The 12510-nt window shown below is 43.0% G+C and overlaps 1 pseudogene; it reads right to left on the bottom strand.

Annotated features, from left to right (window-relative positions):
- Positions 1-684: 684 nt before the first annotated feature.
- Positions 685-12503, bottom strand: LOC111174158 (mitochondrial import receptor subunit TOM20 homolog pseudogene; annotated as a pseudogene).
- Positions 12504-12510: the final 7 nt, after the last annotated feature.

Consider the following 12510-nt stretch of genomic DNA (forward strand, 5'->3'; position numbering starts at 1 on the left):
CCTTGAAAGTTAAATTTCAGATTAATTTACAAAAGTAGTGACAGTACCATGATTTAAGTGAAAATCAACACAAGTTATACCTTAAAAAATAAAAAAAATCAATTCAGAAATACTAAGTCAGGCAAGCATGCAAAATTCAGAGTATTAAAAAATGCAACTGGTTGCCCAAACAGATATATCCCTCAGAAAAAGGGATATGAAAATGCTAAACAGAACTAAAGGAATTAGAAGCTGAATTAGCAGACCAATTCCCTCGTTTTATAAATGAGGGCAGACATTAACTGGCGAAGCTTACTCAGCTAGATTAAGGGTGTATACAGATCTAATTCCTGGTGCTATTTGCAACTACACATATCTAAAATACAAGGAGATAAATATCCGGAACACATTAGGCCCACTGATTTAAACAAAACAGTTCAAAAGTGGGGGTGAAGTTGTTGTTATAGCATAGCAGCACATTATACATATGTAAGATATTAAATGGCAAGAAAGAATCTCTTAAGATTTTAATGCTCAGTTAATACACAATCAAGTTTCCATCCAATTTTCTGATGTATAGCGAACTGTACTAGCTTAAAAAAAAAGGTACATTCTTCAGTGTTCTTCTACACTTTTTTTGGCCTATCTTTCAAAACTGAGCACTGGGTATTTTTAATGTAAGTAATGTGATGTTTTATATGTACATTCTAATTGCACGTTTTAGGAATAAATAAAATCCATATTTCAGTAACTGATAGTGTATTTATAAAATGAAAACCTCTATCAAAATACACTTTTCACTGGGAAAAATAAATAAAACAGACAAATGGATCTACACAAAGTAAAAATTAACTTTGGTAAATTTCAGTGTAGGACAGTCCATAACAAGCTTATTTGCCCTTACTCCCCCAGAGCTGATCATCTTCCAAGTTAAGATTTTAAAAATATTTTTAAATTGAGATTATTATGTTGACATTTGTTTCTCATTCCACATCATCTTCCGCCAAGCTCTGAGCACTTACAATTCTCTGACTAATTGTTGGGAGCTTAGTCAGAAGCCTCTGGAACACTGGTGGTGGAAGAGTTTGCTGCCACACTTGCAGTAACTGCTGTGGCTGTCCACACACAGCAATTGCATTTGTCAAATGGTCCACACTCTTCTCATATTCACCTTGAGCTAGTAACTCTTCACCAAGCTGTATTTCTTCAAGGAAGAATTTCGGAACGGCTTCAGCATCTTTAAGGTCAGGTAACTTGGAAAGTCCAGCTCTCTCTTTGGCACGCTTCTGTTTCTTTCTTCGTTCTCGAAGCCTGTTCTTGAAGTTGGGGTCACTCCGTCTCCTGCGGTCGAAGTAAATGCAGTACCCAATGAAAAGGGCCCTGCACACGCTGGCGGAGATGGCGCTGTTCCGGCCCTCCGTCTTCTCTCCAACGAGGCTTCTTTTCTTCCCGCAAAGAAGCTGTTGGCTCAGAACCCTCAGAGCGGACTCCCACTTTCATTACTGATTTTAATAACTAGAATATTTTTTTTTCTTGTTCAGTCTAGCTAAAGGTTTGTCAGTCTTACTGATCTCTCAAAGAACCAACTTTTGGTTTCATTGACTTTCTCTATTTTTCTGTTCTCTATCTTCTAGGTTCTTACCTTGCTGTGGGTCCTTTCCCCAGAAAACTGTCCATACATATCAGAGTCTGCATACACATTCAGTCTTCACAGACCCCTGAAACCCAAGGATCTCCATTTACAAATTTTGGTGCTGAAGGGCTTAAAATTCCAGTGGTCCCTGAAAGATTAAACTGGGTAAAGAACGAGGCATAAGACAAGCAAAGGGACCAGCACTGACAACTCATCAGGCACTGAATCAGTGAGAGCCTCTTGAACTTTATTGTGATAGGTTGGGTTGGGACCTGAGCATCTGCATTTATCAAAAGCTCCCAGGGAGGCCAGGCTGTTTGTTCTGGTCATGGTTTGAGCAATGAGACTCTAAACAACCACACCCCCTCTAGCTCTGCTTCTCAGGTAAGTTCCCCTCTCCATAAAAGGCATCCCCAGGTAGGCAGGTGTCAACCTTGACTCCTCCCTTCTCTTAACCCCATTTTCAGTTGCCAAGACCTGAGATGCCATTTCCTAAACACCTCTGACTCCATTTGTCCATTTGTACCCCCCTCTTCAGTTTAGTTCACCAACGTTTCCTGCTTGGACCGTTGTAGAGGTCCTGTTACCCCCAGGTGTGATCCCCAACCTACACCTGTGGTGCAATTTCAAATGTAAGTTGTCTTAAACTTTTCTTTTTTCCAAAACAAAAACCAAATTTATTCGGCAGACATTTTAATTAAGAAATCCTATAAATTAGGACCACCACAATTTCAGACACTCCAGTGTGAAGTGTATGTCAATAGCTACATCAGGAACATGAACGAGACATCGAATCTTTTTTAAAAATTAGTTTAACTCCCTTAAAGTTTGGGGGTGGCACCTTATTTAAAGTGCTTTCAAGTTTCATATGGGTAAAGCCAGCGGTTTCTCCTTTTGGAGAGTCACATTTAAGAAAATGGTTTCAGTCACTCACAAAGAGCTGGTGGCAGGAGGAAACTGAGGGGAGAGAACTCACGAAAGCTCAGGCCCAAAGCTCCATGGAGAGCCAGAACAGAGCAGAAAAACAGCCAGGGTCTCATCCATGCAGTGCAGACATGAGAAAGGGTGGAATACAAAAGGCCGGCCAGGAGGACAGAAGAGAGACTCGAGACTGTTTATGCCTGTTTCTGAGAAAGCTCATGGAACAGCCAAGAGTGGCCTCACAGGAAGAGGAGGAGTTCTGGATAGAAGGAAAGCACAGAAAAAAACAAATAACTCTCCTCACACAACCCTCTCCACCTATGTGTCCTCTGGAGACTCCAAGAGGTAGCAAAGTACAGACAGGGCTCTTCTTGGAGCAAGAGAAAGAAAAGACACAGGGGTGAGTTAGCTCTCCCAGGAAGCCCACAGCCTTCCACCTAAGCATGTCTTAAACTTTTAATGTGACTTACAAGAGCCTGTGTGACCCTACCCCTGGTCATATCTCTAGCCTTGTTTCTTTGTATCTTACTCATGCAGTTCCTTCCTCTTGGCCTTTACCTATCCTGTTCCCCCACTCAGAATCCTCTTATCCATCTTTCACCCAACTCCCACTTCTGCTCCTGATCTGACTTGCCTATTCCCTCCCTCCTTTCACCCCAATCTAGGTTGGGAGCCTGCCTGGCCAATCCTGTCTGAATTAGGGCTGTTGTGATGATATCCAAAGCCCCTGAAGCTCCTTTAAGCAAAACAAGGACCTGATTGTAAGGAGAGAAAGGAGGTGGGTATTTTTTGGACTCCACAGCCGGGAACCCTGGTCCTTTCTTCCCTTTCTCCTTTGGGACTCTCAGCCCAGTGCCCTCTGACTGTTTACTTCATAGCTCTCTGCACCTTTGAAACTTGACTCCAAGTTTTGGGGCCATAAAATCCAATTGTAATTAGGTATTCTCCCTGGGCCAATCAGCTACTGCTAGGGAACTGACGCATAGTACAAACATACTCTATGAGCCTCATTCCTGAGTAGGTGGGCGGTTTTGGACAGGGGAGTAATGGCTTAGTAGACACCAAAGGTGTCTCCTGCGACCCTTAGGGTATTTACCCTGTGTTTTCCCTTTTGCAGTGGTGTAACTGCCTTCTATTGGTCTGCCTCCCCCAGTGGGCACAAGCTCTTAGGACAGAGGTGAAGTTGTATAACTCTGTCTACAGGGCTGAAACAGAATGGCCCAATAAGCATTTGTGGAATGAAGTGCCAAGAAAGCCCAAAGAAAGGACTGGCCTTCAGGTTCATGGGGGCATCACAGAAGAGGTGACGTTTGGGCCAGGCCTTAAGCAGAGTAAGTTTACTAACTGGGAGTAGAGGTTAAGCAAGAGGGAATGGTGGCCCTGAGGCCTGAATTGGTGCAACCACATGTTACTGAGCACCCAGTGATGAACAATACATTGAGTGATGTTATGGGAATAGAGTTAGGCCTAGAAATGTGTAAGAAGTAGCTGAAGGGGAGATTAGACTCCTGGAATGTCGAACAAAATGTTTCCTCCTTTGAACCTCTGCTGATAGTTGGTTCTCACAGGAGTTAAGAGTGTACTATAGGGCTTTCCTGGTGGTGCAGTGGTTAAGAATCCGTCTGCCAATGCAAGGGACACAGGTTCGAACCCTGGTCTGGGAATATCCCACATACTGCGGAGCAACCAGGCCCGTGCGCCACAACTACTGAGCCTGCTCTCTAGAGCCCGTGAGCCACAACTACTGAGCCCACACGCCTAGAGCCTGTGCTCCACAACAAGAGAAGCCACCACAATGTGAAGCCCGCACACCACAATGAAGAGTAGCGCTACCCCACTCGCCACAACTAGAGAAAGCCCGCGCTCAGCAACAAAGACCCAATGCAGCCAAAAATTAATTAATTAATTAATTTAAAATATATATATGGTAATTTTTAAAAAAGACAGTATTATAATTATGTTTGTGTGTCTGTATCCTCCAGGAGCCTCAGGGCCTGTGTGCTTTTCATCTTTCTATAAAAAATCCCCAGGGTTTTGTTTTGTTTTGTTTTAATTGAAACTGAATCCCCTCATGGCAAATGGGGGCTGTGGACAACTCTTAATATTCTGTTCAATACATGTTCATGGAACCCACTCCTGTACCAGACTTTGAGGCTACTGAGATGGACCAATCTGGTCCCATCTGGAAGAGTCAAACACAATTCCAATAAGCATGAGGTAGGTGCTATCACCAAGATAATTGCAAAAGTGCAGCTGAGTCTGGGGAATCCCAGCCGATCTCATGTAGAAGTAAGAGCTAATAATTCCTCTAGAAGGAGATGGTGGAATTGACTTAAAACAGCAAAGATGTTGGCCAAAATTTCTCTGAACTAAATAAACCTGCACATACGTTTAGCACTTTGAAAGTTTGTTTATAGCCATTTTTCTCATTTCTTTCTCACCATTGCAAGCATGTTATTCCCATTTTACAGATGAAGAACCCATCTCAGGGAGGTTAAGTGATTTGTCCAAGGTCATACAGAATGTGAGAGGAGCTGCCTCTGCCTTTCTACCACCAACCGTAAGGAAGAACCCCTCACTGCTTAGAGGAAGTTTCAGCCCCTCCCAGATACTTCCAAGGTCTCTACAGACCTCGGAGTCTGTAAGTGGGGACCATTCTTCCCACCCTATTCAGAAAAATGTGTATTGATCACCTACTACTTGGAAGGCATCATCCCTACTCCCTTGTTGGAACCTACTCTCAGAAAAGCACCAGCATAACAGTCATTTACCTATAGATTAGTAAACACTTTGTCTTCTCACTGTGCAATGTGAGTATATATATATATATATATATATATATATATATATATTCTTAGATCTGTGACTATATATATTCTTAGATCTGTGTTCAAATTCTAACTCCACCAGTTACCAGCTATGAGATCTCATGTAACTCAACCTCTTTGAGCTTTAGTTTCTTTTATTTATTTATTTTTTTAAATCTTTTTTTTAAAATTTATTTGTTTATTTTTGGCTGTGTTGGGTCTTAATTGCCGCACGCCGGCTTTCTCTAGTTCTGGCGAGCAGGAGCTACTCTTCGTTGCGGTGTGCGGGCTTTTTTTTAAAAAATTTATTCATTATTTTTCCTTCGTTGCTGTGTGCGGGCTTTCTCTAGTTGTGGCGAGCGGGGGCTAACTCTTCCATGCGGTGCGCGGGCTTCTCATTGTGGTGGCTTCTCTTGTTGCAGAGCACGGGCTCTAGGCGTGCAGGCTTCAGTAGTTGTGGCACGTGGGCTCAGTAGTTGTGGTGCACAGGCTAAGTTGCTCTGAGGCAACTTCCCTTCCCCGGGCCTGAACCCGTGTCCCCTGCATTAGCAGACGGATTCTTAACCACTGCACCACCAGGGAAGTCCTGGTGTGCAGACTTCTCATTGCGGTAGCTTCTCTCGTTGCAGAGCACGGGCTCTAGGCACGTGGCCTTCAGTAGTTGCGGCACGTGGGCTCAGTAGCTGTGTCTAGCGGGCTCTAGAGTGCAGGCTCAGTAGTTGTGGCGCATGGGCTTTGTTGCTCCATGGCATGTGGGATCTTCCCGAACCAGGGATCGAACCCGTGTCCCCTGAATTGGCAGGCGGATTCTTAACCACTGCGCCACCAGAGAAGTCCCTAGTTTCTTTTAAATTGAGGTAAAATTCATGTAACAAAAAATTAACCATTTTAAGTGAACTACTAAAAAAGAATGTATGTATATATATATACATATATGTATAACTGAATCCCTTTGCTGTACAGCAGAAATTAACACAACATTGTAGTCAACTATATTTCAATAAAATAAACAACACAGTGGCATTTAGTACATTCACAATGTTATGAAATCACATATCTAATTTCAAAACATTTTCATCACCCCAAAATGAAACCTCATACCCATTAAGTACTTATTCTCCATTGTTCTCCCCCCCACCCCTTTTAGCTCCTGGCAACCACCAATCTGCTGTCTGTCTCTATGGATTTCCCTGTTCTGAATATTTCATATAAATGGAATCATACAATATGTGACCTTTTGCTTCTGGCTTCTTTCGCTTAGCATATTGTTTTCAATATGTTGTAGTATGTATCAGTATTTCTTTCCTTTGTATGGGTAAATACCATTTCACTGTATGGATATAACACATTTTGTTTATCCATTCATCTGTTGATGAACACTTGGGTTTTTTCCACCTTTTGGCTATTGTGAATAATGCTACAATGAACACTGGCATACAAGTATCTGTTTGAGTCCATAGTTTCAATTATTTGGGGTATATACCTAGAAGTGAAATTTCTGGATCATTTTGTAATCCTATGTTTAACTTTTTGAGAAACCATTAGTTTTCCACTGTGGCTGTGCCATTTTACATTCCCGTCAGCCACACACAAGGGTTCCAATTTCCCCATATCCTCACTAACGCTAGTAACTTTCTGGGGTTTTTTTTTTACATTATTATTTTATAATAGCTGTCCTAATGGGTATGAAGTGGTGTATCACTGTGGTTTTGATTTGCATTTTCCAAATGATTAGTGATGTTAAGCATCTTTTTATGTGCTTATTGACCATTTGTATATCTCCTTTGTATATCTTCTTCAAGTTCTTTGCCCATTTTTGAAGTGCCTTGCTTGTTTTTGTTGTTGTTGAATTGTAGGAGTTCTTTATATATTCTGGATATCAATTCCTTATCAGATACATGATTTGCAAATATTACTTCCATTCCGTGGGTTGTCTTTTCACTTTGTTGATAGTGGCTTTTGATGTACAGTGGTGTTTCATGAAGTCCAATTTGTCTATTTTTTCTTTTGTTGTCTGTGCCTTTGGTGTCATATCCAAGAAATCATTGCCAAATCCAAAATCATGAAGATTTTCCCCTTTGTTTTCTTCTTAGAGTTTTACAGTTTTAGATTTTACATTAGGTCTTTGATCCACTTTGAGTTAATTTTTGTATATAGTGTAAGGAAAGGGTCTAATTTCATTCTTTTGGATGTGGATATCCAGTTTTCCCAGCATCATTTGTTGAAAAGACTGTCCTTTCCCCCACTGAATGATCTTGGCATCCTTATCAAAAATCATTTGACTAGGGCTTCCCTGGGGGCACAGTCATTAAGAATCTGCCTGCCAACGCAGGGAACATGGGTTTGAGCCCTGGTCCGGGAAGATCCCACATGCCATGGAGCAACAAAGCCTATGTGCCACAAGTACTGAGCCTGCACTCTAGAGCCCGTGAGCCACAACTGCTGAGCCTGTGAGCCTAGAGCCCATACTCCACAACAAGAGAAGCCACTGCAATGAGAAGCCTGCCCACAGCAATGAACAGTAGCCCCTACTCGCCACAGCTAGAGAAAGCCTGCACACAGCAACAAAGACCCAACTCAGCCCTAAATAAATAAATTTATTTAAAAAAATCATTTGACTATATGTGAGAGTTTATTTCTGGACTCTATTCTATTCCATGACTGTCTTTATGCCAGTACCATACTGTTTTGATTACTGTAGTTTTGTGTAGTAAGTTTTTAAATCAGCTTTGTTTTTTTTTTCAAGACAGTTTTAGCTATATGGCATCCCTTGAGATTCCATACGAGCTTTGTGATGGATTTTTATATTTCTGCAAAAAATGTTGGGATTTGATAGGAACTGCATTAAATTTGTATATTGCTTTGGGTAGTACTAAAAATCCATGAGCACAGAATGACTTTCTGCTTATTTGTATCTTTAATTTCTTTTAGCAACACTTTAGAGTTTTTTTTTTGTGTGTGTGTACTAGTTTTTTTCTCTCTTTAAGTTTATTACCAAGTATTTTATTCTTTTTGATGCTAGTGTAAATGGAATTGTTTTCTTAATTTCTTTTCATATTGTTCAGTGTTAGTGTATGAATACATAACTGATTTTTGTGTGTGGGTTTTGTATCCTGCAACTTTGCTGAATTCATTTATTAGTTATCACTTTTTTTTATTTTTTGGTGTGGACTCTTTAGAGTTTTCTACATATAAGATCATGTCATCTGTGAACAGAAATAATTTTATTTCTTTTTCAGTTTGGATGTCTTTCTTTTTCTTGGAGAGAATGGAATTATTCTCTGTAGAAATTTTTAAAAGCATCTGTTTCTATGACATCTGTCTATTGTCTTGGCAAATGTACATGGTCATTTATCAGGTACTACAATAAATCTGTGCTGCTTCCCTAGAAGTTGATCAGCAGTATCCTTCACACCCTCCCAGGACCACCCCTGAAATTGATCAAAAGTAGCTACAGGCTACTTTTCCACTCCCCAGAGCAGTCATCTGGTGGTTCTTACCCAACCTTATGCTGCTCCTGAGCTCTGGTCCTTCTGCCTAGAATTGTCCTTCCCTGAGCCTTCACATGCTTCTCTCTAGCATTCTTGGCATTCAGATTTCAGCTCACAGGTCGCCTCATCAGGGTGGTCTTACCCAATTCTTCCCTCTCTAGACAGCCTCTCTCCCATACAGGTCTCTGGTTTTATGTTCTTTTCAGCACTTATTAGAATTTGAAATTATTTTTTACTATTTGTCTCCCCTATTTAGAAGGTAAGCTACTTTAGGGCAGAGACCTATAATCTCTTGTTCAGTGCTAGATTAGCATCTGAAATACAGTTCGGGGACAACAAATGTCTGAATGAACATCCAGATGGGATGGGTTTTTATTAGTTTCACTTTACAGACCAGAGTACTCCAAGCTCAACTTTGAGTATAGTTCTTCACTTCAGTGCATGGTTATAAGAGTGTCCTGTACTCAAACCCCACCCCTTATGTCCCAGCTTCAGTTTTTCCATCTTTGAAGTGGGGTGATACTTATACATGCCTCATTATGTCGATGTGAGGATCAAATGCATTAATAGCTCTAAAATGCTTACATTTATGCTTGGCACGTCTTATTAGTATTCCCCAGCATCCAGCACAGTGCCTGGTACAAGGTAGGTACCCAATAGGTAATTGCTGAATGGGGAATTTTATAATGCAGCAGCTTTGTCAGGTCTTCAATAGATGCTGGGGTGGATTTTTTTTTCAAGCCTCCCAGAGATTATAATCTAGTATAAGAGAAGCTGTGTACAAGGTGTAAGTTAAAAAACATCCCAAGAATAGGATGGCTGGGCTTCCCTGGTGGTGCAGTGGTTACGAATCTGCCTGCCAATGCAGGGGACACGGGTTTGAGCTCTGGTCCGGGAAGATCTCACATGCCATGGAGCAACTAAACCCATGCACCACAACTACTGAGCCTGTGCTCTGGAGTCCGCGAGTCACAACTACTGAGTGTGTGCACTACAACTACTGAAGCCCGCACGGCTAGAGCCTGTGCTCCACAACAAGAGAAGCCACTGCAATGAGAAGCCCGTGCACCGCAAGGAAGAGTAGCCCCTGCTCGTAACAACTAGAGAAAGCCTGCACGCAGCAACAAAGACGCAACGCAGCCAAAAATTAAAAAATAAAGAATAGGATGGCTGTCAAAGAAAGTAAAACTATCTGTCACCTTGGAACCTGGTTCAGAGTGATCATGTTTTTTGACATCCAGAAGTAGGAGTGGGTTGGAAATGTGGCTGGTGGAAGAAGGACTGGGCTGGTTTTCATGGAATGAGGAGGAGGTTAAACAGGTGAAAGGAAGAGGGTGTTTTTCCAGGTGTGGGTTCACAGTGATGAAGAAGGCCGAGCTATAGTTTCTGATTAACAAGTCACTGGTGAGTCTTCTCTAATCCCAGCAGGAAGACCCCAGATTTTTAAACCGCACTTGAAGGCAGAGCCATCAATAGGCAGCTATGCATGTAAATCACTCTAAGGATTCCTCCCTAATATAACCCACTTTCCTACTAGTGAATTGGGGGGTAGCATGATTCCCAAAGGTGATTGTGAGGGCATAACATCATTCAAGTTGTCAGGGAAGCTCCCAGAGGGCAAGGAAGCAGTGATGTCACAGAAGGGCAATGGCATCTTGGGAGGCTTCCATCATCAGGGGAGCCAGCCCTGGCCCTTGTTGCTCAACCTCAGTAACAGAGGAAGCAGGTAAGTGTGGGTGTCTCTGATAGTTGTGTACTGGGTCTTTTGGGAGAGGGGAGGGAGATAAACAATAAGACTGCTCTCTCAAGTTTCTGCCCAGCTTCACTGGTCTCTTTCTCCTCACTTTGGTCATCTTTAGGGCTCTCACCTGAACCTACTTCGACACTTGAGACCAAATCTGCTTTATGTGTCACATGGGTAGTCCAAGCTAAGAAGCCAACTGGTGAAAATGTGGAGCAGGGAGGGGTCGGACCTCAGGTGATCTCAGGATTCTGAGAAAAGTGAACCAGCTTTTGAGGCATCCTTTGTCCTTTAAGATCATAGGATGAAGTTCCCTTACTTGAGGGAGCAGAGAGCCTCCAGAGGTTTTGAGCATGCTGCTTTCTATCTATGAACCTGCTGTTTCCAAATGGTTACCGAAATGTCTTTAGCCAGCTGAGCCCTTTCCTTCCAGAGGATAATGTAAATGGAAATCCATGTGTATACATGTGTGACACAGTGACAAAATTTAATTTAGGTTCAAGTGACTGATATCAGAGCTTTTCTGGAAAGTCTCTTCAGACAAGGGAGAAGGGTATCAAGGTAAAATTTCCTGAGTCTCAAAAGCCAAGGGGCTAAGTGAGAATGGAAAATCTAAGGACATGTGAAAGCTGTGATACTTTTGGAGCACCTTCTGCAGATCTAAATCCCCATGGATAGTTTGGGAACACACACTTGTATTTGTATAACTTAATTTGTTCCAAAAAATAACTGATATCTAGAGGTGTGAAGGCCCAGAAGAAAAAGGAAGTGGGAAGGAGAAAGGATTTTTAAAAATTCATTAATTAACTTATTTTTGTCTGCATTGGGTCCCCTTTGCTGCCCATGGGCTTTCTCTAGTTGTGGCGAGCGGGGTAGCGCTACTCTTTGTTGCGGGGCGCGGGCTTCTCATTGCGGTAGCTTCTCTTGCTGCGGAGCACGGGCTCTAGGCACGTGGGCTTCAGTAGTTGTGGCACGCTGGCTCAGTAGTTGTGGCTCACGGGCTCTAGAGAGCAGGCTCAGTAGTTGTGGAGCACAGGCTTAGTTGCTCCGAGGCATGTGGGATCTTCCCGTAACAGGGATCGAACCCGTGTCCCCCGCATTGGCAGGCGGTTTCTTAACCACTGAGCCACCAGGGAAGTCTGAGAAACGATTTTTTTATCCTCTTGGTTTTATGAGGAAAACAGAACCCACTTTCAGAATTTTTTCATCATCTCGTCAATGTTCACTTCTTGGGATAAGGAGGAGGAGGAGGAAGGGAACCTGGGGCTGTAGTGAAGATAGCTGACACAGTTCACTCTTCTCGTTAACTGGAGCCCACATGGCAGTAATTCCCAACTTGAGGGAGGAGAACCTGCATCCTTAACTTCCCCCTGAGTGACAGTGATCAGGAAAGCCCTTTCTTGTCTCCACTTTTTTTCCAGCTTCAGTTAACAGGAAACCGGACGGGAGGGGGTAAAACCTAGAGTTACATGGTGCGCATCAATTTCAGGGGTCCCTGAGAGCTGCGCCTAACCTCTGTAGGAGGCGATAGCAGTAGTAGCAATCATCATTGGCAGCATCAGCAATGACCGATCCCCAGTGTTGAGCCCCATATCTCCGCACCAGGCACTTCCATCATCTCATCCAATCCTAACAAGCCTCCAGGGTTATCCCCCGGTGAGGAATGAGGAGGAACCGAGGCTCAATTGAAGCACTGACTGGTCAACGTGCCTCTCTGGTGGCTAGCGGGGTGCAAACCCATTCTGTCGGACCCACCACTAAAACCATTCCTAGGTTTCCGGCCTGAGATTTCCGTGCCTCATTCATGCCTGAAAAAAGTTATCTGTAGCATAGACGGCTCTGTAGAGGGAGGAGGAATCGCTGTCCACCCGGCGCGGGGCAACAGCGGCCTCCGCTTGGCTCTCAGCGGAACTTTCCTGTCGGCGGCGCATGTTCCCG

This window comes from Delphinapterus leucas, chromosome 10 (genome assembly GCF_059928025.1).
Source record: "Delphinapterus leucas isolate spDelLeu-1000000601 "Yukka" chromosome 10, BTC_Dleu_Yukka2, whole genome shotgun sequence".
In the NCBI taxonomy this organism is placed as follows: domain Eukaryota; kingdom Metazoa; phylum Chordata; class Mammalia; order Artiodactyla; family Monodontidae; genus Delphinapterus; species Delphinapterus leucas.